Source organism: Mesoplodon mirus, assembly GCF_964341445.2.
Source record: "Mesoplodon mirus genome assembly, chromosome: 15".
Taxonomy (NCBI): domain Eukaryota; kingdom Metazoa; phylum Chordata; class Mammalia; order Artiodactyla; family Ziphiidae; genus Mesoplodon; species Mesoplodon mirus.
Window position 1 is genome coordinate 87,205,941 of NC_138991.1, and position 27,856 is coordinate 87,233,796.

At 52.7% G+C, this 27,856-nt stretch overlaps 1 long non-coding RNA gene and 1 pseudogene across 2 annotated transcripts; one reads left to right on the top strand and one right to left on the bottom strand.

Moving 5' to 3' along the window:
* Window positions 1-17,295: 17,295 nt before the first annotated feature.
* LOC309816689 (phosphoethanolamine/phosphocholine phosphatase-like) lies at window positions 17,296-18,299 on the top strand (annotated as a pseudogene). Its single transcript has one exon. The product of its transcript is annotated as a phosphoethanolamine/phosphocholine phosphatase-like (transcript).
* A 3,303-nt stretch (window positions 18,300-21,602) lies between these two features.
* Window positions 21,603-27,687, bottom strand: LOC309816596. The gene is made up of 2 exons (XR_014296044.1): window positions 26,663-27,687; window positions 21,603-22,496 (listed from the first exon to the last, which is right to left on the bottom strand). It is a non-coding gene; the product is annotated as an uncharacterized lncRNA (long non-coding RNA).
* Window positions 27,688-27,856: the final 169 nt, after the last annotated feature.

Genomic DNA, 27,856 nt, shown 5'->3' on the forward strand with positions numbered 1-27,856 from the left:
TAAAGCCCTGATGCTATGCTTACCTCATGCCCTGATTTTAGCCGCAAGTCCGTGACACTGTACCTAACTAAGGCCTAGATGCTGGTCCAACATCAGGATGTGGTACTGTCCCTAACAAAGTCCCTAACACTATGCCTGACTCAGGCCCTGATGCCAGTCCTAACGAAGACCCTGACACTGTCCCTAACAAAGGCTCTGATGGTAGTCTTAACCAAGGCCCTGGCACTGTCCCTAAGTAGGGCCTGAGACTACGGCTAACTCAGGTCGTGACACGATAGCTAACCAAGGCTCTGATGCTAGTCCTAACTAAGGCCCTGACACTACTCCTACCTCAGGCCCTGACATTATAGCTAACGAAGGCTCTGATGCTAACCCTATCTAAGGACCTGACAGTGACCCTAACTAAGGCCTTGACACTATTCCTAACTAAGGCCCTAGACCTAGCCATAGCCCTAGCCCCAGCCGTAGCCCCAGACCGAGCCCCAGCCCCAGGCTCAGCCCCTGATCCTATAGAGGCCCTTATTCTCCTCCTAGACTTTGACTTGACACTGTCCTTAACTAAGGCCTTGACATTACTACTAACTCAGGCCGTCATACTGTCCCTAACTAAGTCCCTGAGAGTGTCCTTAACTAAGAGCCTGACTCTCCTCCTAACTCTGGCTCTGCCATTATTCAGAACAAAGGCTGTGACGCTCATCCTAACCAAGGCCCTGACACTGTCCCTCACTAAGGCCCTGACAGGACTTCTACCTCAGGCCCTGACATTATACCTAATGAAGGCTCTGATGCTAACCCTAACTAAGGCCCTGACAGTGACCCTAACTAAGGCCTTGACACTATTCGTAACTGAGGCCCTAGCCCTAGCCCTAGCCCTAGCCCCAGCCCCAGCCCCGGCCCCTGCCCCTGCCTCTTCCCCTGATGCTGATCCTACAGAGGCCCTTACGCTCCTCCTAGGCCTTGCCCTGACACTGTCCTTAACTAAGGCCTTGACACTACTACTAACTCAGGCCCTGGTACTGTCCCTAACTAAGGCCCTGACAGTGTCCCTAACTAAGGGTCTTTCTCTCCTCCTAGCTCTGGCCCTGCAATTATACATAATAAAGGCTCTGACGCTTGTCCTATCCAAGGCCCTGACACTGTCCCTTACTAAGGCCTTGATACAACTTCTAACTCAAGCCCTGAGATTTTACTTAACGAAGGATCTGATGCTAACCCTAACTAAGGCCTTGGCAGTGACCCTAACTAAGGCCTTGACACTATTCCTAAGTAAGGCTCTAGCCCTAGCCCCAGCCCCTGCCCCAGCCCCAGCCCCAGCCCCTGCCCCAGCCCCAGCCCCAGCCCAAGCCCCAGCTCCAGCCCCAGCTCCTACAGAGGCCCTTATGCTCCTCCTAGGCCTACCGTGACACTGTCCTTAGCTAAGGCCTTTACACCACTGCTAACTCAGGCCGTGATACTATCCCTAACTAAGTCCCTGACAGTGTCCCTAACTAAGGGCCTGATTCTCCTCCTAACTCTGGCCCTGACATTATATGTAACAAACGCTCTGATGCTAGTCCTATCCAAGGCCCTGAGACTGTCCCTAACTAAGGCCCTGACACTGCTCGTAACTCAGGCCCTGACATTACACCCAGCGAAGGCTCTGATGCTAACCCTAACTAAGGCCATGACAGTGACCCTGACTAAGGCCTTGACACTCTTCCTAACTAGGCCCTGAAGCTACACTTAACTCAGGCCCTGACACTGTCCCTAAATAAGCCCTGATACTACACCTACTACAGGCCTTGACACTGTTCTTAACAGAGGCACTGATGCTAGTCCTAACTGAGGCCCTGAGAGTGTCCGTAACAAACGCCCTGCTGCTGTCAATATCTAAAGTTTTTGACAGTATCCTTAGCATATATCCTGTCCCATCTCTTACTAAGGTCCTGAAACTGTCCCTAAGTGAGCCTTGACGCTGTCGCTAAGTGAGACCCTGAGCCCGTCCTTAAGTGAGGCCTGAGAATGTCTTTAACAAAGACCCTGATGCTGATCCTACAGAGGCCCTCGTACTCCTCCTAGGCCTGCCCTGACACTGTCCCTACCGAAGGCTGTGACGCTGGTCCTAAAGAAGGCCCAGGTGCTCTCAGTAACTAAGGCCTTCAAACTGTCCCTCGCTACGTTGCTGACTTTATCCCTAGCCCGTAACCTGACTCAGTCCGTAGTTAATCTCCTGCCTCTTACCCTACCTGAAGCCCTAATGGTGTCCCTAACTAAGTTCCTGGCTAGTCATCAGTAAGGCCCTGACCCTGTTTGTAAGTAAGGCCCGGATGCTGTCCCTAATGCAGGCCCTACTGCCAGCACTAACTAAAGGCCTGATACTATCCTGAGCTAATATACTGACCCATCTCTAACCAAGGTCCTGACACTATCCCTAAGTCAGCCCTGATGCTGGCCCTAAATCCCTGAGGCTGTCTCTAAGACAGGCCCTGAAGCTATCCCTAACTGAGGCCTTGACGCTCTGCCTAATTCAGGCCCTGACCATGTCTTTTTTTTTTTTTTTTTGCGGTACACCGGCCTCTCACTGTTGTGGCCTCTCCCGTTGTGGAGCACAGTCTCCGGACGCGCAGGCTCAGCGGCCATGGCTCTCGGGCCCAGCTGCTCCACGGCATGTGGGATCTTCCTAGACCGGGGCATGAACCCGTGTCCCCTGCATTGGCAGGCGGACTCTCAACCACTGCACCACCAGGGAAGCCCCCATGTCTTTAACTAAGACCGTAATGCTGATCCTACAGAGGCCCTGATGCTTCTCCTGAGTCATGCCCTCACTGTGTCCCCATCTAAGGGACTGTTGCTAGGCCTCACTCAGGCCCTGTCGCTCTCCCTACGTCAGGCTCTGACGCTTTCCCTACCTGAAGCCCTGACACTGGTTCTAAACAAGGCCCTGATACTCTTAGTAACTAAGGTGTTAACACTATACCTGGGTCATTTCCTGACACTATACCTAGATCATAATTTAACCCTGTCTTTAGGTAAAGTCAGGCCTCTTATGGCAACTAAAGCACTGATGCTGTCCCTAACTCAGGCCCTGAATTCAGCCCCAAGGCTGTGACACTGTCCCTAACTAAGGCCTTGATGCTCTAAGTCAGCTCCTGATACTGTCCTTAACTAAGGCCGTAATACTATTCCTAACTCAAGCCCTGACAGTGTACCTAACAGAAGGCTCTGACACTAGTCCCAACCAAGGTCCTGACAGTGTCCGTAACAAAGGCTCTGTTGCTCCTAACCAATGCCCGGACACTGTCCCTAAGTAGAGCCTGAGACTACGGCTAACTCAGGCCGTGACATGATACCGAACAGAGGTTCTGATGCTGGTCCTAACTCAGGCCCTCACACTATTCCTAAGAAAGGCTCTGGTGCTACTCCTAACTAAGGCCCTGAGACTACTCCTAACTCACGCCCTGACACTCTCCCTAAATAACGCCCTGACATTACTCCTAGCTCAACCCGTGAATGTGTCCCCAACTAAGGCCCTTGTACTCATAATATAGGCCCTGCCATGATACCTAACAAAGGCTCTAATGCTAGTCCTAACTAAGGTCCTGACACTGTCCAAACTAAGGCCCTGACACTACACCTTCCTCACGCCCTGACAGTGTCCATAACTAAGGACCTGACACTACTCCTAACTCAGGCCCAGACACGATACCTAACGAAGGCTCTGATGCTAATCCTAACTAAGGCCCTGACACTGACCCTAGCTCAGTCCCTGACACTGTCCCTAACTCAGGCCCTGACACTGTCCCTAACAAAGGCCCTGCTGCCGTCAATATCTAAAGTTTTGACACTATCCTGAGCATATATCCTGTCCCATCTCTTACTAAGGTCCTGAAACTGTCCCTACATGAGCCTTGACGCTGTCCCTAAGTGAGGCCCTGAGCTTGTCCCTAAGTGAGGCCCTGAGAATGTCTTTAACCAAGACCCTGATGCTGATCCTACAGAGGCCTTTATGCTCCTCCTAGGCCTTGCCCTGGCACTGTCCCTACCAAAGGCCATGACGCTGGTCGTAAAGAAGGCCCAGGTTCTCTCAGTAACTAAGGCCTTCAAACTGTCCCTCGGTCCTTTCCTGACCTTATCCCTAGCCCGTAACCTGGCTCAGTTCATAGTTAATATCCTGCCTCTCATCCTACGTAAAGCCCTAATGCTGTCCCTTACTAAGGCCCTGAATAGTCCTCTTAAGACCCTGACACTGTCTGTAAGTAAGGCCTGGAAGCTGTCCCTAATGTAGGCCCTGCTGATAGTAATAACAAAAGGCCTGACAGTATACTGAGCTAATATACTGACCCACGTCTAACCAAGGGCCTGACACTATTCCTAAGTCAGCCCTGACGCTGTCCCCAAATAAAGCCATGAGGTTGTCGCTAACATAGACCCTGAAGCTACCCGTAACTGAGGCCCTGACGCTCTCCCTAAATTAGTCTCTGATCATGTCTTAAGACCGTAATGCTGATTCTACAGAGGCCCTGATGCTGCTCCTGAGTCATGCCCTGACAGTGTCCCTAGCTAAGGGCCTGACGCTAGGCCTCAGTCATGCTCTGACCGTCTCTCTGTCAGGCTCTGATGCTGTCCCTACCTGAAGCCCTGACACTCGTTCTGAACAAGGCCCTGATCCTCTCAGTAACTAAAGTTTGACACTATCCGTAGGTTATTTCCTGATACTATACCTAGACCTTAACCTAACCGTTTCTTTAGCTAAAGTTGAGCTTCTTATGCCAACTAAAGCCCTGATGCTGTGCCTAACTGAGGCCCTGAATTTAATCCCATGGCCGTGACACTGTCCCTAACTAAGGCCTAGATACTCATCCTAAGTCAGGGCCTCATACTGTCCCTACCTAGGGCCCTGACACTATTCCTAACTGAGGCCCTGACACAATCCCTAACGAAGTCCTTGACACTACTGCTAACTCAGGCCCTGACAGTGTCCCTAAATAACGCCCTGATACTACTCCTAACTCAGGCCATGACATTGTTCCTAACTAAGGCTCTGATACTACTCTTAACCCAGGCCCTGATATGATACCTAACAAAGACTCTGATGCTAGTCCTAACCAAGGCCCTGACACACACTGTCCCTATCTAAGGCCTTGACATTGCTCCTAACTCAGGCCCTCACACGATTAGTAACAAAGGCTCTGTTGCTAGTCCTAAGTAAGGACCTGACACTGTCCCCAACTAAGACCCTGACACTACTCCTAACTCAGGCCTTGACATGATACCTAACAAAGGCTGTGATGCTAGTCCGAACTAAGGCCCAACACTGTCCCTAACTAAAGCCTTGACACTACTCCTAAGTCAAGGGCCTTAGTTAGGTCCTGTTTCAGCACCTTAGTTAGGAATAGCATCAGAACCTTTGTTAGGTATCGTGTCAGGGCCTAAGTTAGGAGTACTGTCAGGGCCTTAGTTAGGTACAGTGTCAGGGGTTGAGTTAGGAGTACGGTGAAGGCCTTGGTGAGGACAGTGTCAGGGCCTTAGTTAGGACTATTCAGGTCCTTAGGGACAGAGTTAGGGCTTCAGGTAGGCTAATTATTACTTACTTAATAAGTAAGCCTTGTTAGGTATCGGGTCAGGGCCTAAGTTAGGAGTACTGTCAGGGTCTTAGTTAGGGACAGTGTGAGGGCCTTGGTTAGGACTGGCATCTGAGCCTTTGTTAGGGACAGTGTCAGGGTCTTAGTTAGGACTAACGTCAGGACCTTCTGTTAGGTACACTGTCAGGGCCTGAGTTAGGATTAGTGTTAGGGCCTTTGTTAGGGACAGTATCAGGCCCTGACGTTGGACCAGCATCTAGGCCTTAGTTAGGGACAGTGTCAAGGCCTGGGGACTAAGTCAGGGCCTGAGTTACGCACAGCATCAGGCCTTTAGTTGGCATAAGAGGCTTGACTTTAGCTAAAGCAGGGTTACGTTAAGGTATAGGTATAGTTTCAGGAAATGACCTGGGGATAGGGTGAATACCACAGTTACTGGGAGTATCAGGTCCTTGTTTAGAACCAGTGTCAGGGGTTCAGGTAGGGATCGCCTGGGAGCCTGTCTTAGGGAGAGCGACAGGGCCTGAGTGAGGCCTAGCATCAGGCCCTTAGCTAGGGACACTCTCAGGGCATGACTTAGGAGGAACATCGGGGCCTTTGTAGGATGAGAAGTAGGGTCTTAGTTAAAGACATGATCAGGGCCTGAGTTAGGAGTACATTCAGGGCCTTAGGTAGGGAGAGCGTCAGGGCCTTAGTTAAGACTAGCATCAGAGCCTTTGTTAGGTATTGTATCAGGGCCTGAGTTATGAGTAGTGTCAGGGCCTTAGTTAGGGACAGTGTCAGGACCTGAGATTGGAGTAGTGTGAAGGCTTTAGTTAGGGCCAGTGTCAGGGCCTGATTTAGCAGTAGTCAGGGCCTTAGTTAGGGACAGCATTCGGGCTTCAGGTAGGGTAAGAGGCAGGACATTAGCTACGGACTGAGTCAGGTTACAGGCTCGGCATGATGTCAGTAAATGAGCGAGGGATAGTTTGAAGGCCTTAGTTATTCAGATCATCAGGGCCTTATTTAGGACCTGCGTCAGGGCCTTATCTAGGGACAGTGTCCACGCAAGGCTGAGGAGTAGCACCAGCGCTTCTGTAAGATCAGCATCAGGGTCTTTGTTAAAGACATTGTCAGGACCTCTGTTAGGGACAGCCTCGGGGCCTCTCTTAGGGACAGCATCAAGGCCTCACTTAGGGACAGTTTCAGGAACTCAGTAAGAGATTGGTCAGGATATAAGCTTAGGATAGTGTCAGGACTTTCGATATTGACAGCAGCAGGGCCTTTATTAGGGACAGTGTCAGGGCCTGTTTTAGGTGTAATATCAGGGCCTTATTTAGGGACAGTGTCAGGGCCTGAGTTAGGAATAGTGTCAAGGCCTTAGTTAGGGTTACCATCAGTGCCTTCGTTAGGTATCATGTCAGGGCCTGAGTTAGTAGTAGTGTCAGGGCCTCAGTTAGGGACAGTGTCAGGGCCTGAGTCATTAGTAGTGTCAAGGCCTTCGTTAAGGACAGTGTCAGGGCCTGAGTTATGTGTAGCATCAGGGCCTTAGTTAGGAGTAGTGTCAAGGGCTTAGTTAGGGTCAGTGTCAGGACCTTAGTTAGGATTAGCATCAGAGCCTTCGTTAGGTACCGTGTCAGGGCCTGAGTTAGGACTAGCGTCAGAGCCTTTGTTAGTTATAATGTCAGGGCAGAGTTAGGAGTAGTGTCAGGGCCTTAGTTAGGGACACTGTCATGGCCTGAGGTAGGTGTAGTGTCAGGGCCTTAGGTAGAGACAGTATCAGGGCCTGAGTTAGTGGTAGTGTCCAGGCCTTAGTTAAGGACAGTGTCAGAGCCTTAGGTACGATTAGCATCAGAGCCTTTGTTAGGTATCGTGTTAGGGCCTGAATTAGGAGTCGCACAAGGCCCTTCATTGGGGACAGTGTTAGGGCCTGAGTTAGGAGTGGCATCAGTGCCTTTGTTAGGAACAGTGTCAGGGCCTTAGTTAGGACTAGCATCAGAGCCTTTGTTAGGAATTGTTTGAGGTCCTGAGTTAGGAGTAGTGTCAGTGCCTTAGTTAGGAACAGCATCAGAGCCTTTTTTAGGTATCGTGTCATGGCCTGAGTTATTAGTAATCTCAGGCCTTACTTAGGGACAGTGTCATTGCCTTGGTTAGGACTAGCATCAGAACCTTTGTTAGGGACAGTGTCAGGGTCTTAGTTAGGACTGGGGTCAGGGCCTTCTGTTAGGTAGTGTCAGGGCCTGAGTTAGGAATAGTGTTAGGGCCTTTGTTAGGGACAGTATCAGGCCCTGACGTTGGACCAGCATCTAGGCCTTAGTTAGGGACAGTGTCATGGCCTTGGGGCTAAATTCACGGCCTGATTTAGGCACAGCATCAGGGCTTTAGTCAGCATAAGAGGCTCGACTTTAGCTAAAGATAGAGTTAGGTTAATATCTAGGTATAGTGTCAGGAAATGACCTGGGGATAGTGTCAATACCATAGTTACTGAGAGTACCAGGGGCCTTGTTTAGAACCAGTGTCAGGGCTTCAGGTAGGGACAGCGTCAGAGCCTGACGTAAGGAGAGCGACGGCCTGAGTGAGGCCTAGCATCAGGCCCTTAGCTAGGGACACTCTCAGGGCATGACTTAGGAGCAGCATTAGGGCCTTTGTAGGATGAGCATTAGGGTCTTTGTTAAAGACATGATCAGGGCCTGAGTTAGGAGTAGGTTCAGGGCCTTAGGTAGGGAGAGTGTCAGGGCCTTAGTTAAGACTAGCATCAGAGCCTTTGTTAGGTATCCTGTCTGGGCCTGTGTTATGAGTAGTGTCAGGGTCTTTGTTAGGGACAGTGTCTGACCTGAGTTAGGAGTAGTTTGAAGGCTTTATTTAGGGCCAGTGTCAGGGCCTCAGTTAGGAGTAGTCAGTGACTTAGTTAGGGACAGCATTAGGGCTTCAGTTAGGATAAGAGGCAGGACATTATCTACAGATCGAGTCAGGTTACGGGCTACGGAAAATGTTAGGAAATGAGCGAGGGATAGTTTGAAGGCCTTAGTTATTCAGAGCATCAGGGCCTTATTTAGGACCAGTGTCAGGGCCTTATCTAGGGAAAGCGTGAGGCCAGGCTTAGGAGCAGCACAATTGCCTCTGTAGGATGAGCATCAGGGTCTTTGTTAAAGACATTCTCAGGGCCTGTGTTAGGGACAGCCTCAGGGCCTCACTCAGGGACAGCGTCAAGGCTTACATCAGGAGAGTTCTAGGACGTTATTAAGACATTTGTTAGAATATATTCTCAGGATAGTGTCAGGACTTTAGATATTGACGGCAGCAGGGCCTTAGTTAGGGTCAGTGTCAGGGCCTTAGGACTAGCTTCAGAGCCTTCAAAGGCATCGTGTGAGGGCCTATGTTAGGAGTAGTGTCAGTGCTTTAGTTAGGGCCAGTGTCAGGGCCTGGGTTAGGTGTAGTGTCAGGGCCTTAGTTAGGGACAGTGTCAGGGCCTTAGTTAGGACTAGTGTCAGAGCCTGAGTTGGGAGTAGTGTCAGGGCCTTAGTTAGGGCCAGTGTCAGGGCCTTAGTTAGGACTAGTGTCAGAGCCTGAGTTAGGAGTAGTGTCAGGGCCTTAGGACTAGCGTCAGGGCCTTCTGTTACGTACAGTGTCAGAACCTGAGTCAGGAATAGTGTTAGGGCCTTAGGAACAGTATCAAGCCCTGACCTAGGAGAAGCATCTAGGCCTTAATTAAGGACAGTGTCACGGACTTGGGACTAAATTCAGGGCCTGAGTTAGGCGCAGCATCAGGGCTTTAGTTATCATCAGAGGGAGGACATTAGCTAGTGACAGGGTCAGGTTAACATCTAGGGATCGTGTCACGACGTTAGTTACTGACAGTACCAGGGCCATTTTTAGAACCAATGTCAGGGCTTCAGGTAGGGACAGCGTGAGAGCCTGACTTAGGGAGAGTGACAGGGCCTGAGTGAGGCCTAGCGTCAGGCCCTTAGCTGGGGACACTGTCAGGTCATGACTTCAGAGCAGCATCAGGGCCTTTGTAGGATCAGTATTAGGGTCTTAGTTAAAGACATGTTCAGGTCCTGCGTTAGGAGTAGGTTCAGGGCCTTAGTTACAGAGAGTGTCAGGGCCTTAGTTAGGAGTAGCATCAGAGCCTTTGTTAGGTATCGTGTCAGGGCCTGAGTTAGGACTAGTCAGGGCCTTAGTTAGGGACAGCATTAGGGCTTCAGGTAGGATCAGAGGCAGGACATTAGCTATGGATCGAGTCAGGTTAAGGGCTAGGGATAATGTCAGTAAATGAGCAAGGGATAGTTTGAGGGCTTTAGTTACTCAGAGCATCAGGGCCTTATTTAGAAGCAGCGTCAGGGCCTTATCTAGGGACAGTGTCCGGGAAAGGCTTAGTCACACCACAAGCGCCTCTGTGGGATCAGCATCAGGGTGTTGGTTAAGGATGTTGTCGGGGTGTCTGTTACGGACAGCCTCGGGGCCTCACTTAGGGACAGCGTCAAGGTTCACTTAGGGAGAGTTTCAGGACTTCAGTAAGAGATGGGTCAGGATATAAGCTCAGGACTGTGTCAGGATATAGATATTGACAGCAGCAAGTCTTTATGTAGGGACAGTGTCAGGGCCTGAGATAGGAGTAGCATCGGTGCTTTTGTTAGGTTAGGGTTAGGGTTAGGGTTAGGGTTATGGATAGAGGTTTTGGGTTAGAGGTTTAGGGTTAGGGTTAGGTGTTAGGGTTAGGGTTAGCGTTAGTGTTATGGGTAGGGTTAGTTAGGGTTAGGGTTGGGGTAGGGTTAGGTTTAGGGTTAGGGATTTAGGTTTTGGGTTTAGGGTCAGGGTCAGGGTCAAGACTAGGGTTTTGGGGTTAGGGTTTAAGGGTTACGGTGAGGGTTAGGGTAAGAGGGTAGGCTTAGGGTTAGCATATGGGTTACGGTACAGGTTAGGGTATGGCTATGGCTTAGGCTTAGGGTATGTGTTAGGGTACAGGTTAGGTTTAGGGTATGGATTAGGGTTAGGATACAGGTTAGGGTACAGTTTAAGGTTAGGGCACGGTTTAGGGTTGGGGTATGGGTTAGGGTCAGGGTCAGGTTAGGGTTAGGGTTTAGGGGTTAGGGTTAGGGTTAGGGTTAGCGAACGGGTAAGGTTTATGGTAAAGGTGAGTGTTAGGGTAGCGTTAAGGTTAGGTTTAGGGTTAGGGTTACGGGTTAGGGTTAAGGTTAGGGTTAGTGTTAGTGTTGGGTTAGGGTCAGGTTCAGGGTTAGGGTTAGGTTAGGGTTAGGGTATGGGTTTGGGTATAGGTTAGGTTATGGTTTAGTGTTAGCGTACGGGTTAGGGTTAGGGTATGGGTTAGGGTATGGTATGCCTTAGTTTTAGGATTCGGGTATGGGTTAGGGTACGGTACGTGTTAGTGTTAGGGTCTGGGTTAGGGTACAGGTTAGGGTATGGGTTATGGTACGGTCTAGGGCTAGGGTACAGTTTAGGGTGTGGAACAAGGGTGTCCTGAAGGGAGTGGCTTGGGGTCAGGAGGCGGTGGAGACTGTGTTTCGTGGGACAGTCTTGCCCACCTGTGACATTTCGTTCTCGGGGTCAGCACGGCCGCGCGGATCCACCATCTGCCCATTTCTCTGTTCCTTCACCGCTCACTCATTCCCTTGCTCATTCATTCATTCTCCCTCTCGATCCGTGACTTGAGCAGTTACTAAGGGTGTACTGTCTGCAGCAAAACACAGGACGCAGAGGGCCCGAGAGATCTGGCTGTCGGTAAGACTAAGGCCTGCTCAGCGCGTCACTCACGGTGAGCCCGGGTGTGAACTGTGCACCACCAGGGCAGGGCTCCAGGGGGACGAGAAGACCATGGAACTAGGGTGCCGCCGCTTCCCGCCTCTTCTCCCTCAGGCTCCCTGGCCTGCCCGCATCCCTGTGGCACAGCTCTGTGTTTGGTCACCCTTTGTGTGGTATAGGCCTGGAGGAGATGGTCAGTGTCCTCATGGGAGGATCCTGCTGCCCACAGAGTACCTGGGACTCTGAATCCAAGTTCAGCAAGGGGAATACTCTGGAACTTTCTGACCCTCCAGGCCCCAAAAGCCTGGGAGCTTGGCTGGGCTCCCATACCCACTTCTTATGCAGTCTCCCTGGATCCCCCATCCCACCACAGTGAGGATCCAGAAGGTGCTATGTGAGGTCCTTTCCAGTCTGGGCAGCACCAGGGCCCTGGGGCTCTTCCAGGCCCAGAGCATCTCTGACTGTGTTCCAGTGTAGTGAAAAATTGACAGTTTTCACACAGTGTAGAACAGGCCTGGCTGTTATTTATGGTTCGTGTTGTGTGTGATTTTTCATGGTCTTGGAGAGTCCTATCATTTTTTTTAATAATGCATCAGCACATTTTCCCACAGCACGTGCTTGAGTCCACAGGCTCAGGGGGTATTCCTGGGTTCTCTGGTCAGGAAGGCCCAGTCAGACTGGAGGGGAGACTGACCACACCCAAGGCCTGGTCCTTGTCAGGCAGAGGGCAGGAGAGAGTCCAGTTGAGGCAGGATTGAGGCTCATTCCAGGAGGGTCATCCTGACTGTGGTCTAAAGAGATGCTGCTGCTTCTGGGAATATTTTTTTCTAGAGGAGAAAAACAGATGTTGTATAGAGCATGACTTGGACTAACAGGCAAAGGCAAGTCCGTGCAGGCCTGCAAGAGGGGGATCATGTCTCCCAGATCTTCATGGACTGTAGCCCCTCTGCAATCAGCCCCAGGTGGAGCAGCATTAAGACATAGAAGAAGTGGACTTGGGTCAGACTGCAGCTTTGTGATTGTGCACAGAGACGGCTGACTGTTTCCCAACTCCAGGGTTCTAGAACTGGGGCCTCTGGAGGGCATAGGCATTCAGGAATATGGTGAAGTGCTTATGGAAGAGTAGATAGCAAAATGTAAGCCTCAGCCCAGAGCAAGATACCATGCAAGATAACACAAGACCTCCTGTCAGGAAGTAGCACAGACATGACCTGCAACTGACACTCAGACTTGCTTCTCCCACGAGCGGCTGGGGCAGCGGAAGGCTCGGCTGAGGCAGCTGAGCAGGCTGGGTCTGTACCCCACGACTGGGCAGGGCCGAGCGTGCTTGAGCCTTCAACGAGCCTCTGTGACAGATGCAGGGCCGTGACCATCTTTATTTCCCAGGGACCATCTTCTGTCTCCTCGTTCTTGGGGAGCGTGAAACACAAACAAACTTTGTGAAATTTCCTGAGCTTTTGTGTGTATGTGTGTGCATTACGTGAGTGCACAAGCACGTGCATGTGTGTGCTGTCTATGAACAGGTCTGTGTACACCCGAGTGCATGTGAGTGTGTTTATGTGCAGGCAGGCACATGTGTGTATGCACGTGTTTTTGCATGCGCAGCACGTGTGATTGTGTGCCTGTGTGTGACTGCAGTCCATCTTTGCATGTGTGTGTGTACATGTGTGTGAATGCCGGTATGCTTGGGCGTGTACGTGCACATGTGTGTGTACAGATGCATACTGTGGGGGGATGAGGAAGGCACGGGGTTGTTGCTTTCTGGTGCCGCCTTCCCCCACCCTCCCTTTTGCTGTGGCCTCAGCACTTTGTGGTGAAGTGTAGAGACTCAAAAGGAGGACCACTACCCGCTACCGTGAGTGATATGCCTGCTCATCCTCATGGTTATCCATCTGTCCAGTAAACATCCCTGAGCCTGTGCCACGTGCTGGGGCCTGGGGTCCACAGTGAAGCAGGCGCATGCTCTCAGCTGTGCTCAGCCCAGCCGTGCACGGGACAGAGAAGCTGCAGGCCAGGTGTGTCTGTGGAGGGAGAGGTTACCTCTGGCTGGTGGGTCAGCGGAGGTGGCAGCTGAGCTGAACTGAAGGAGCGGGATGGATGGAGCTCGCTCTAGAGGAGGGTGGGGGCAGGGGGCAGGGGAAGGGGCTGGGTGCCTGGCTCGCGGGGAGGACGCATCGCAGAGGGGCTGCAAGGGTGGCCAGACAGCTAGCTTTGACTTCGTTTTATAGACAGAACAGTTTTGGAACCAGAGTGACAGGATTAGGCCCACATTTTTCCTCTGGTGGCGGCTGAGGGGTTTGATGGCAGAAGAGAGGAGATGGGCCGAGGAACAGGGGTGACGGTGGGGGCTGTGCCTCTGCCAGGCTTCCAGCCTCTTTGTGGTGGTCCCTTGGGTCCACAAGGTTAGCACACACCTTGCGTGAGGCCGGAATGGGGCTTCCTCTTCATTCCCTCTTTCCCAGAAGTAAACGCAACACAGTTTGGAGTTGGTGAGACTGAGGGGGCCATCTTTCAGGAAAGGCAAGCGTCAGCGTTGGCTGGGGTGCCCACCCGGGGACAAGGGGGACCCTTAGCCAGACCCACAGACCCCGGGGAAGGACACGGTGTGCTCAGAGAGGCAGGGATAGTCAGGAGAGCCAGGTGTGCAGAGAAGGCTCGGGCAAGGGGGCCCTGGGGGCTCAGGCACTGAGGGAGTGAGGGGAGGGGTGGCCAGACAGCCATGAATGAGGCCCAGGGGTCGACGGGGTCGTGCTGTGTGCAGGGTGGACACACAGGGCCCGAGGCTGTTCTGTAGGGAACGTCTCCTGGCTGCAGTGGGCTCTGGAAATTGTCTGCGGGTTGCCACACCTTCTGGGGGCTCTCCGGCCCAGGCCCTAGCCGGGAGCTGCCTGTCCAGCCTACCCTGGCTCCACCTCCAGACTGCGCAAGCCTGGGCGGGCGGGACGGGCTCCTCGTGCCTCGGTTGCCATGACCTGTAACGTTTCCTTTCCAGTTTCCAGATTCATTGTAAGTATATATGTACAGTTTGTTGCGTTGTCTTGCGCCACCCGTTGGCTTAGGGAAGAACTGCCCTGGTAGGTCGGCCTGCAAGGTGTGCTACTTCAGAGCCTCCATCTGACATACTCTTCCCTGCCCGAAATGCAAACACAGCACACACTCCCTGCCTGGTTTGGGAATGATGACACCTCACCTCTCACCTCTTCTGCCGTCTCCTGCCCGCACTCCAACCTCAAGGACACTTCGGTTCTGCATCTGACTCCCGACCCCTCCAGCTGGCTGGGGACAGGCAGCCTCATGAGACAGTGCACACAAAGTTTTCTGGCCGGGCTGTGAGGATGGGGACCAGGTCCCGCCTGTGCCAATGAAGCAGGCATCTCACCTGGATTAGTCTCTGGGCTGTTGAAGGTGGACTGAAGGTCAGACAGTCCAGAGGCCAAGGGCCCCAGAGGAGGGGGGTGTGGGCACAGGTAGACCAGGAGCAGCTGCCCATCTGGTCAGGAGAGTCCAACAACCCAGGGCTTTCTGGTTCCTGGGAGGAGGAGAGGGCAGAGGCAGTGGGGCCCCAGACAGGTCTTGCTTCACCTCTGGATGGAGCCACTCAGGTGAGCCCAGGTTTTGAGGGATGAGTTAAAGGATGCAGGCTAGAGGGTCAGGGTTAGAGGATCAGGTTAGACGATCTGAGTCAGGGTCAGGGTAAGGGTTGGGAGTTTACAGGTCAAGGTCGAGTATCTAGGGGCTAGGGGTTAGGAGCCTTAGGGTTTAGGATTAGAGATTAGGAGGTTAGGGTTAGGGAGTGAACAGTAGAGATTTGGGCGTTAGGGTTAGTGGGTTAGTGTTAAGCACAGCTGACCCACGGCCCCCCTAACCCCACAGGTCTGAGTCCTGTAGGGTGGACAGGACTTGCCTGGGGTCACTCACGAGTGGGGGTTCACCTGGACTGCTGGTTATCTACCCCCATCCTGGAACCTGATGGCAGAAGAATGAAATGTCTGCTCTGGTCACTGACTGCTTCAAATCCAACTCAACCTCAGTCAACGGCTGTTAGGGCCTCAGAAGCCCACAGGGTTTCCTCCTACCATCTGAACTGGAGAGAGTAGTGCTGGCCCCACTTGGCCTGGGCAGCCCGGGTCCAGCACAGGCCTGACTGAGCTCACTCCATGGTCATGTTACGAATTTATACAGAACTTGGTGCAGCGACCTACCAGCCCCCAGGTGCTGCCTCCTGAGGGCTGCTGGGGCCCTCCTGGGAGTGCAGGCATCCCTTGTCCCATCTGAGTGGGCATCAATAGACATCAAGTCTCAGGACAGCCCTTGACCTCTGACCATCCAGGCAGTCATCTGTGGTCCTCCAGGTCAAGCCAGTCCGGTCCCTGTCAAGTCTCTGTGGCCAATTACTGAGCTGACCTTGCTGCTGGGCAATTGAACAGCTACCTGGGCAGCACAGACAGCCCTTTGGGATGTTTCAGTTACTAACATGCATGTGGTTGAGAAAAGGGCCTCCCCCTCACAGGCCCATAGCCTGTCAAGTGAGGTAATAACCGTCTAAACATTTGAGTGTGTCCCTGACACAACAACCATACAGCAGACCATGGCCTTGCAATCCTTTGGGATTCCAGCTGTAACAAACTTTTGATATTCATACTCATTAAGAGTCAAAGATATGGGAGCAACTGGGTCACCCAGTGGATAGTTTCACACTGAGGCCGCATGGTCTTGGAGAGCCACGTGCACCCATGTGGTCTCTGAAAGCTGCCAATGATGGATTCCATGATACGGCATAATCCTTGAGCCTCCCACTGCTTCACTGAGCAAGAATTTCCTAACCACCATAGCATTTAGTCTCTGCTCTTTGTAAAGGAGGGAGGAGACTGGATAAATGAGCAGTATTGTTCTTGGGGGATGGGTGAGTCATGTGGCCAGGGGGCAGGTGTGACTCCTGGGCTCCCGCCACCAGAGACATCAAGGAGGGCTGTGCCTTTTGCAAGAGGAAGAGGTTCTTGCTGTTGTGGACGGACAGCAAGAGCACTGGATGGGTGGCTGCAGCCCCTGACCCTAAATCAGCCCCTTCCTTCCTTGGCCTTCAGATCCCACAGCTGTGCAGTGGGCTGTCAGTGGTGTGGAATCTGCCGCTTTCCCCAATCCAGCATCTGTTCTCATGCCAAAGTCCAGAACCTCAGCTTTCCTTTGGGAACTTCTTACCTGTTTCCAGTCCAAACAGTTCCAGAGGGCTGATGCTACCCACCTTGAAGATGGGCATATGATCCACATCTAGCCAATCCCATGTTCCATCCTGTGGGTGCTCTGATGGGTTCAAGGACGATGCTATGATCCAAACCAGGCCAATGACGTTAATTTTATTTTATTTTTTGGCCATACTGTGCACACGGGATTTTAGTTCCCTGACCAAGGATTGAACCTGTGCCCCCTACATTGGGAGCTCAGAGTGTTAACCACTGGACCACCAGGGAAGTCCCATCCCCTCATTTTCAAAACTGCTATGGATTTAAAGCACACAAGATGGTTGTGATATGAGTGGCCTTTTCAGTATGACTTCTTTGACTTAGAATGTTTTCAATGTTTATCCATGTTGTAACATGGATTATCAGTGCTTCATTCATTTTTTTATTGTGGTTAAAAATACATAACATGGTGATGGGGGGCAAGTGGAGGGAACGGCCCAGATGCACACCATTCACGGACCCTCTGGACTGGAAGGACTCGTGAGAGCCGGAGCCCAGAAATCCGGGGGTGGATAAGATGCAGCGTCCCCTCCAATTCCTGTAAGCGCCCCTTGCTCCATCCTGCACCCAAATACCTCAGCTAGGCCCTCTCCCCACTCTTGACACTCCAGACTCAGCCGGGACAGACCTCTGCAGCCGCCACTCCCCACCCTGCAGGGGAAGCTCAGAGGTCCTGTCCCCCTTTCCTCTGAGGGACTCTTTTTGGTGACCACAAAAGGATTTGGTCGCTCAGGACAAAGCTGGTAGAGGACAGTGGGATGGCTGTGCCTGGCGCGCCATGCTTCCTCCTGACCTTCGACTTGGACGAGACTATCGTGGACGAAAACAGCAACGACTCCATCGTGCACGTGCCGCGGCGGGCCAGCGGCTGCCTGAGAGCCTGCGTGCCACCTAGCGCGAGGGCTTCTACAACGAGTACATGCAGCGCGTCTTCCAGTACCTGGGCGAGCAGGGCGTGCGGCCGCGGGACCTGCGCGCCATCTACGAGGCCATCCCCCTGTCGCCTGGCACGGGCGGGCTGCTGCAGTTTTGTGGCCAAGCAGGGTGCCTGCTTTGAGGTTATTCTCATCTCAGATGCCAACACCTTTGGCGTGGAGAGTGCGCTGCGCGCCGCCGGCCACCACGGCCTGTTCCGCCACATCTTCAGCAACCCGTCGGGGCCCGACCCTTGGGGGCTGCTGGCGCTGCAGCCCTTCCACGCGCACAGCTGCGCTCGCTGCCCCGCCAACATGTGCCAGCACAAGGTGCTCAGCGACTACCTGCGCGAGCGGGCCCACGACGGTGTGCCCTTCAAGCGCCTTTTCTACGTGAGCGACAGCGCCAACGACTTCTGCCCCACGGGGCTGCTGGCAGGCGGCGAAGTGGCCTTCCTGCGCCGCCGCTACCCCATGCACCGCCTTATGCAGGAGGCGCAGAAGGCCAAGCCCAGCTCCTTCCGCGCCAGGGTGGTGCCCTGGGAAACCTCCACCGAAGTGCGCCTACACCTGCATCAGGTGCTGAGGATGTGGCCTGCAGGGGCCACCCCGGCAGGGAGGGCGTGGGGCGGTGGGGGTTGGGAAAGAGAAAGCTAGTTTTATTATTCCCTTTCCCTTTCGTTTCGGTATATCCCTCCGGGATTTCCCGGAATCCGAGGTTGGTCCATTTGGGGACTGGAGGAGGGAGTTGGGAGCTGTCCCCATCTGTGCAGTTAACCCAGCTCGGCTGCCTCCCCCAGTTCCACTGCAAGCGAATTCTGGAGTCTGGCCGCAGCAGTGTGGCACGCATATCTGAGCAGGCAGCAGTGTTTCCACAAACCTTGTCCTCTCAGCTGGAAGGACGGAGTTCCCTGTCAGGGTAGAAAAGAAACATGTTCCGCCGCGTTGCGGTTAACTGTTGCCTTGGGCTGCGTGGCCTCCCTCCTCCAGTCTTCTGTCCAGAGGACCCAGGCCCTGAAATGTTTCCCCCCACCTCCCCCCAACTGGACTCCCCACAGAGAGAGATGATGCTCCCTGCCAACGGTCCCAGGCCTAGATCTTGCCACCTACTGTGGCTCTATACTACACTCCTTGCCTCCCCCAACCCCACCCTGTAAGCATCCCCACAGGATAAAAAGCTAGAGGAAACGGTCACCTGTTGGTGGAAAGAGGTAGCACACTGTCCCGGGGCTCGGGTCTGGCCAGCCAGGGACCTCACAGAGCCCGAAGATGTCTCCTTGCACCCCAACCTCGTCTATGTATGCAGCAAGAAACCAGGGACTTAACCAAAGTCACCCCACTGACTGGGCCTTTTGAGTCCCCCTCCTCCCGTATGGAACAGAAAGCCATGATGCTGTAAAGCAGAGCCAGTGGAAACCCAAGGCCCACCTCCCTCTTTTGGAGTTTCAGAGCTGTGAAGGAGGTGAAGGGGCAGAGGTGAGCGAGGTGTCTCACGCTGCCGTCTGGGGGATGAGGGCGAGGTGAGCTCTGCTCTCAGCCCCACCTAAGTGAGGGAGCTGGTCCCCACTCTTGGAGGAGTGCCCAGCCTGGGGCACCAAGACTGAATACACAACAAAGCAGGCAACAGGCAAAAGAGCAGGGTGCGGCCCACCTTCGCAGAGGGGCACAGGGGCCTAGTGTGGAGGGCTCAGTGAGCACCGAGGAGATGGGAGATACTGCTGCTTAGGGCAGGCAGAGGAGGCTCAGTTAGCAGGAGCCTTACAGGTGGGTTGCCTTTCAGTCCCTTGGCCCGCTAGCCCTGCAGGGCAATCATCAGGAGGTCATCAGAATTTTATTCAAAGTTGGCACTTGCAGCTGGAGACCCTGTCTTGCATGGCGTAAGGGTCCCCTGTGGATAAGGTCACCAAGCTCCTTGGCTTCCAGTTCTTTCCTGTCTCCAGCAGGCCTCTGGGTGCCTCCTCTTTCTTTACCCAGACACCTTCCCACTGCAATGGGGGAAAGGAAGAGACACAGCTCACAGCCCAGGAGGCGTGCCGGTCTGGTCCAGTCTTGACTGGAGCAGGCTTTGGTGTGGGACTCAAGAGGCTCACTCAAGGCGGTGTTTGGGGTCAGCATCCCAGAGATCCCAGGTTGTCAGCAGCTGGGCTGCGCATAGTTCCTGGGGAAGAATCCAGACCCCTCTGAGCTGATGCCCTCACAGCAGCCATCGGAGTAGTGGCGGGTGATGCAGATAATGGTGCCCTCAGAGAAGGAGAGTTCATTGTCCTTCTGGCGGGTGTATGGGTACAGTGTCATTACTGCAGGGCGGGAGGCGAGGGGTGCCATGAGACGTGCCTCCTGCCCCGCCACAGGGATGCTTGTGCCCACATACTGGACTCTAGGGGGCAATGTGGGGAGTGGGGCAGGAGATGCCTTCTTCAAAGCCCCAGGACTCCTCCCCAGCTGAGCTAATATTCAGTATCAGGCCAGCTGCTTCCCTCCTCTGTGGGGGTGCGGTGGCGTGGAATAAAAGGCTCCACAAGTGTGACACAAGCCATCCCCTCCACTCCAAGAAACTTCAGTGTTTGAGAGCAGGGCCCCAGGATCTACCCATGTTTTGTAATCTGCTTTCAGCCCCCGTTCATCCTGGTCTTTCCACAATGTCTCTGGCAGGTGCTGGAGGTATTGCTCAGTAGGTGCTCTAGTAGGTGCTCAGTAAATACAGCAACATTGAACAGTGTAGACTTGGCCGAGTGAGCCTTGGGCAAGTCACTTAGTTTAACCTCTCAGGCTCAGCTTCGTCTGTTAAATTGGAGTGTGAAGATCCTAGGAGGTTAAGTAAAAGTGAGAAAATGGATGAGAAGCTTCGACTCTGGGGTCTGGTATAAAGCAGGGGCTAAATTATGTTAAAACCCCCCACATAACATTTACCATTTAAATCATTTTGAGCATACAATTCTATGGCATTAACTACATTCACGTTGTTGTACAAATAGTCTCAGCATCCCCCTCCGGACGTTATTTTCCCTATGGAAAATTCTGTACCAGTTTCTCTAAATTTTTGCCAACATTTGTTATTTTTAGCTTTCTTGATTGTAGGCTTTCTAGTGTGTGGAGGGGTCGGCGTTGTGGTGTTAACTTGCATTTCATCACGACTAATGACGATTAACATCTCTTCATGTGCTTGCTGACCATTTGTATGTCTTATCTGGAGAAGGGTCTTTTGAAGCCCTTTTTCCATTTAAAACATTGGGTTGTTTGCCGAGTCCTGCCAAGCGCTCCTCCTGGCGGCGTTGGTGTCGGTGAGTCCAGCCTGGAGCCGTCTCCGCGCTGCAGGGGCCCGCGCCCCGGGGCATCGCTAGCTGCCTCTCAGGAGAGGAGACGCCCGCCCCCCCCGGCGCCCGTGCCTGGAGCGCCGAGATCGTGCTGCGCCGCGCGGACGAGGCGCCGGCGGGGCGGGTCTTGCTAGGCATTGGGTGCGGGTCACCTTAGCGCGGCGGTGGACTGAGCGCCTCTCCCGGAGGAGAATGTCCTGCAAGTGGGCGTTCTGGCGCCCGTGCCTGGAGCGCCGTGATTGTGCTGCGCCGCGCGGACGCGGCGCCGCCGGGGCGGGTCTTGCTCGGCATTGGCTGTGGGTTACCTGAGCGCGGCGGTGGTCTGCGTGCCTCTGCCGGAAGAGTGTCTTGGAAGTGGGCGTCCCGGCCAGAGCGCACCTGGCGCGGGGCGTCCTCGGGGCTCCTCGCCGTCGGCGCCACGCGAGCTGGCGGGGGTCTACGGAGCCAGCGCCCGGCGGCTGGGAATGACCCATCCCGTGGGTCCCTGGCACCCCAGCGGCATCCGAGCGCGGAGCGGAGGGCTGCGGACCGCAGGTAAGGGGACAGGGGTTGGTGGGGGTGGGTGGAGGAAGGAACGAGGAATTACACCACAGCTGTTTGGTACAGGGGCAGAAACAGAAAACTCAGACGTACCACTGCAGAGGCCATGGGAGTTAAGTTGTAAATGCTGCTGGCTTTCAGTAGCCTGCAGCCATTCTCTTCTGTAGCTGATGGGATACAAAGCTCTACTGGGTTCTTTGCACAGGATAGTCTTGTTTTGCAGAAATTCAGCTCAGAGCCATCCTTGATGTGTAAGTGTAAGGTCGGATCTTAACAAACGGCATCGCGAAACAGAGGAAAGCTTCAAGTGAGCTTTATTAGGGGGCGCTCCCGGGCGAGGTTCACTGGTCCGAGAGAAAGGGACCAGAGAAGTCGCCCCCGGGCGAGGGCTGGGCAAGATTTTATAGGGGAAGAAAGGAAAGGGGTGTGGTGAATCTGGGAGGGCGCAGGGAATTCCTTATCTGGTGGTCTCTTCGGGTGTCGTGGCACTATCTGGTGCCGATTACATCAGTCTTGGGACCGCTAGTCCCGTCCCTCGAAAGGCGGGAAGGCTGGGCCGGGTGGAAAGCCCCCAGGTCAGTTCCTGGAACTGGGTGGTCCGGAATGTCTCCAGGTCAGTTTCTGGAACTGGGTGGTCCGGAGAGTTTCGGTCTGATGCAACCTGTGAATCTGATTGCGTCCCCCTGCCTTGGGCCAGTTGGCCTTACATCCCGACATCTTTGGTGTAATGGGGCGGCGTTCCGATCTCTGGCTACTTCATGCTGAATGGGGGCGTCGAAAGGGGAGTCGGGCGACCAGAGGTCCGAGGCTTAGGGGAGACCAGTGGGGGTTTCTGTAGGAAGTAAGGTGTAAGGACCGAGGAACATTTGGTTTGTGGCCACCCGAGAGACTTCCTCCTTGCGCCGACGAAGGAACCTAAGAAAACGGGGGGCAAACATGAGCAAGATACAGATGAGAATTAAGGGGCCTCAGATTGGTGTTAGCCAGGTATAGAGGGTGGATCGCCACCAATCGGGAATTGGGGAGGCGGACTGTTGGTGTTTGCGTTGGAGTTCTTCTCTTAAGCGATGGAGGGCGTTTACAGCAGCATTCCTCCTGTAGGAAGAGGCAGGTACCTCCTTGGTCGGCCGTCAGGAGATCCAGGGCTCGTCGATTCTGGAGAGCGACTCGGGCTATGGAGGTGATTTGGCACTGGAGAGAGGAGATGGAGGCGGCGGAGCCTTCAATGGCTAGCTGGAGTTTATGTTCTAAGTCGCGGGATGTTGAAACACTATGTGTTAGAGCTCCCCCCCGCCCCCCGAGGCCTGCAGCGACCAGGGAGGAGGCGAGAGAGATGCCTGCGACCAGAGGAAGAAAGATAGCTCTTTTTTGTCGGGTAAAGGGCGGCGTGATTAGCGAGGAAAATTCATCTTGGCTATACAGTGTGAGTTGTGGGACGAGAGTAACGGGGATACATGGGAAGGGGGAGGAAGAATTGATCTCTTTTGTGAGGGAACCATTGCACCACAAAAACATGCCTGGTGGTGCTTCAATTGATGTTTTTACCGTGAGGGATGTGTTGCAAAGAAACCCAGTATCAGCTAGATTTGGGCGGCTGCCGTAACAGATGGTGAGATTTTTTTGAATCAAGGAATCTGGGGACTTTTAACGGGGAAAAAGGTGGGTTTTGGGATGTGTAGGAAGTAGAATTGAAGGGCTGGTCGAGTGGGACAGCAGCCAAGGGTGGACGGCCAAGCGAGGCACATAGAAAGCAGTCGGAGATGTTACCTATTCCTGTGTGGTTGAGTATCTGTAGTGTTTGTTTGGTCAGTTCGGCTGCTGCTGCTAGGGCCCGAAGGCATGGTTGCCATCCCTGAATGGTTGGGTCTAGCTGTTTGGAGAGGTAAGCCACGGGGCAGTAGGAAGGCCCTACAGGCTGGGCAAGGAGTCTAGTGGCTATTCCGGCCCGTTCATCCACGAAAAGGTGAAAAGGTCGGTTTGGGTTGGGCAGAGAAAGGGGAGGAGAAGATATCAGAGTGTTACGGAGGGTGAGAAAGGCCTGTTGAACGGCGGAAGGAGAGGTGAGGGGTCCTTGAGGGGTTTCCTTAGCGGCTAGATATAAGGGTTTAGCGAGGAGAGCAAGGTTAGGGATCCAGTGTAGGAAAAATCCTATAAGGCCCAAAAAGGAGAGAATTTGTTCCGCTGTTTCCGGAGGCTGGAGTTCACAGATAATCCGGGTGCGATCGGCTGTTATATCTTTTGTGGTGGGAGTAAGGTGGAGCCCCAGGTAGGTTACAGAAGATACAGATAACTGAGCCTTGGCTGGGGAGACCCGATAACCGTGAGAGCCAAGGTAATTGAGGAGATCTGCAGTATGTTGTCTTGAGAGGCTGAGAGATGGGCTACAAAGGAGGAGGTCATCTACATATTGAAGGAGTGTGCTGGGGGTACGGGAGCAGGAAGTGAGGTCTTGTGCCAGCGCCTGACCGAAGAGGTGAGGACTCTCGCGGAAGCCCTGGGGAAGAACTGTCCAGGTGAGCTGACTGGAAGTATGAGTATCCGGATCCGTCCAGGTAAAGACGAAGAGGAAATAGGAGTCGGGATGTAGGTGGATAGTGAAAAAGGCATCTTTGAGATCCAGAACCGTAATGTGGGTTGTGGATGGGGGGATATGGGAGAGCAAGGTGTATGGGTTTGGTACTACTGGGTGGAGAGGGATTATGGCTTCATTGATTAGTAGGAGGTCCTGGACTAGGTGATAATCCCCAGAGGCCTTGCAGACAGGCAGGATGGGGGTGTTTCAGGGAGAGTCACTGGGGATAAGGAGTCCCTGGTTTGGAGTTCTGTGATAATAGGTTGTAGGCCCCTAAGGTGAGTCTCAGAGATGGGAAACTGGGGCCTTGGTGGAAATTTGGAGGCGTCCTTTAGGCGGATGAGGACGGGGGAATGGTGTGTTGCTATTATGGGCTTAGAAGCATCCCAGACATGGGGATTGATTGGGTTCCGTGTGATTGGAAGAGGGGGATAGAGGGGGAGGGTTCTAGAGACAGGCCGAGAAGAGGAAGCAGGAGTTGGGAGGAGGGGACCTTAGGGTCAAGTCTGTCCAGCTGGAGGGAGGCCCCTAAGTGGAAAAGGACATCTCGGCCTAGCAAGGGAACTGGGCAGGATGGTATGACTAAGAAGGAATGAGTAAAAGAGAGTCCTTTGATATGACATGGGAGTCGACCGGTCTGGAGTGGGAAGGATGGTTTGCCATCAATACCCATGACCGAGATCTGGGAAGGAGAAACTGGCTCGGAATAAGTAGGCAGGACCGAATAGGCAGCCCCCGTGTCCACCAGAAATGAAATGGACTTATCCGCTACCTGTAGCGTTACCCTGGGCTCGGTGAGGGTGATGGGGGTCTTTGAGTCCGGGTGCCGTCAGTCGTCAGCCAATCCCAGCAGTTCGAGTGGTAATGCCATTGGGTCGGCCTGCCCCCCACGTGGAGATGCTGAGGGAGGGCCAGTCGTAGGGCAGTCACTCTTCCAGTGGCCCATTAACCCGCAGCTGGGACAGGACTTAGGAGGTCGGGGATTGGGACATTGGCGAGCCCAGTGGCTTTCTTTTCTGCATTTGAAGCAGGCCCCTGGCGGGGTTGCCTTTTGCGGACCCCATGGATGCTGTGATACATGGGAGATGGCCGGCCTTAGGGCGGCTACAAGAGGTTGGGTTTGGAGGGCCACCTTCTGGTGCATCCAAGCCTGTCAGCTGGATCCTGCCAAATCCTCAGGGCCATTGTAGACTTTAAAGGCCATCTTTACCAGATCTCGAATAGGGGTTTGAGGGCCGTCTTCTGCCCATTTTAATTTCTTTCGGATGTCCGGGGCTGATTGGGTGATAAAATGGGTGGCTAGGACCGCTGCCCCTGCCAGGGTGTCGGGATCCAGTTGTGTGTAGAAAGTTAAGGCCGCTGTAAGGCGATTGAGAAAGATAGCTGGATTTTCGTTAGGTTCTTGGATTATCTCTTTAGTTTTTCAAAATTGACTACCTTATGAGCAGCAGCCTGCATGCCAGCCAGGAGGCACTGGATCATGAGGTCGTGTTTATGACGGCCATCTTGGCCATCCTGATAAGTCCAGCCTGGATTGGTACCAGGTACAGCAGTCACTCCGACAGGCATGGAGTTGTCGGTAAGGTGAACCTGATCTGCATGGTTTCGGGCAGCAGTTTGAATTCTCTTTCCCTCTCATCAGGGGTCAGAGTAGAAGATAGGATCACAGAGATATACCAGGTTAGATCGTAAGCTTGAGAGAGGTAGCGAAATTATTTGATGTAGCAGGAAGAGTCGGCCGAAAAGGAGCCTAATCGCATTTCTATTTGAGAGAGAACTTGGAGGGAAAAGGGAACATGAACTCTAACTAATCCTTCCGCTCCTTCTACCTCCCTCAGAGGGCAGAGGAGATTTGGATCTTGGGAGTCGGGAGAGCGTGTATGTGCACTAATTGGCGAAGTAAGGGGCGAGGGAGGAGAAACCGTTGAGGGAGGCGGGGGAGCGGTTGGATGGGCCGGAGCGGCTGCGGGATGAGGAGGGACCGCTTCAGGGTTGGGTGGATGCTGGAGAGGAGCTCTGGAGGGGGGAGAGGCGAGAGATTCGGGTGGGTCGCCTAGTGGAGAGGGGTCATCATCAAAAGAAATTAGGGGCTTGGATGTAGGAGATGTCTGTTTGGCAAGAAAGATCTGGGAAGTGAAACAATCGACGTAGAGGGAGGGGCGGGAGCGTAAATACCAGAAGGCCTGAACATAGGGGACCTCGGATCATTTGCCCATCCTGCGGCAGTAATTATCTAGATCACAGAGGATGTTAAAATTGAAAGTCCCTTCAGGAGGCCATTTGGATTGATTGTCTAGAGGATATTGTGGCCTGGCCACAGTGGAATAGAAAATAAGCCGTCGGCAACGGAGAACTTGGGAGAAACCGAGGGCTGTAAAATTGGCTAGGAGACACCCCAGGGGTGTCTTAGAATCTGGTTTCGATTCTGAGGTTCCCATGACCCCCAGTCTGTCCTTGAGTGAATGGAGAAGGAGAGAGGCGTGCCTGGTCTCAGTCTCCAATTCACGGCAGGTCGGAGGGCAGTCAGGTGATTGGGACATCTCCACAGTTCCATAGACCTCACTTGCTATATGGTCGGTCTTTTGATACATGTATTTAATAGGTATTTGTACACGTATGGTAACCCTAATCTTAATTTTTCCATTCACCCCACCTATCCTTTTAGATAAGCATACTTCTAAGTCTGTGAGTGTCTTTCTCTGTGGAAATATGTTCATTTGTGTTAGTTATTAGTTAACACCTATAAGTGATACCATAGGATATAGGTTTTTGCTTTCTGACTTACCTCATGTTCTGTGATTATCTCCAAGCTCATCTACGGTGCCTCAAATAGCAGTGTTTCATTGTTTTCCATGGCTAATATTCTGTTGTATAAATAGACCACTTCTTCTTTATCTGTTCATCTGTTGATGGACCTTTTGGTTGCTTCACTGTCTTGGCTATTGTGAATAAGGCTGCAGTGCAGATTTTGCAGCCCGGGTCTTCTCGATTCAGGTCTCAGGTGAGAGGCCCAGTGGTGTGACTGCTGGATTGAATGGTACCTCAATTTTTATTTTAATTGCAGCTCCCTTCTGTTCTCATTATTGGCTGTTACCACTTTACATCTCACCAGAAGCTAGAGGGTACACAGTTCTCTAAAACCCCTTCAATATTTATTGTTTGTAGTCTTTTTGCTGATGGTCAGTTGACTGGTGTGAGTTGAAACCTTTTTGTAGATTAGATTTGCATGAGTCTAATAATTACTGAGGTTGAGCTTTTATCCATTTTCCTTTTTTAAAAGAGAGTGAGCCAAATTAACCTCTTCATATTATTTTCTTGAAAAATTTGCAGTTTTGAATTTTTTTGTCCATTCCCTACCTCCGCACAGTTGTTTAGGGCAGGTGTCCTTTACAGCCCTGAGTCTTTCTGAATGTTAAGTGACCATTAGCTGTGGGTTTAAAGCCGCTCTTGTGGGAAACGGCCACAAGGCGGCAGCATTTCTACATTTCCAACTCTGGGTTTTTGGGCAACAGAGCTTTCCTGGAAATTGTGTTAGTAAGCAGCAAATTAGAGTGGAATGTGCCAGCGCAAAGCCCCAAGAGCATATATATCCTAAATTGTTTGCTTTTTAAATTTAACTTTTATTAATTATCAGAGCAAATTTGATAAAAATGTAGATTCTCCTAGGTGTACAGTTTCTGATTCATCCTATCAATGTATCTGTCTATTCCTCTTTGGATCCTTTCCCGTGTATATTATAGAGTGTTGAGTAGACCTCTCTTCGTATCCCATAGGTATTATGTGATTATGTATTTCATATGTATTAGTACATGTCTGTTAACCCCCATATCCTAATTCCTACATTCCTTACACCTTTCCATTTGGTTAAACATAATTTGGTTTTCTGAATCTATGTGTGTCCTTCTCTTGGAAATTATTTCATGGGTATCAATTTTTAGGTAACACCTGTAAGTGATGTCATAGGATGTCTGTCTTTCGG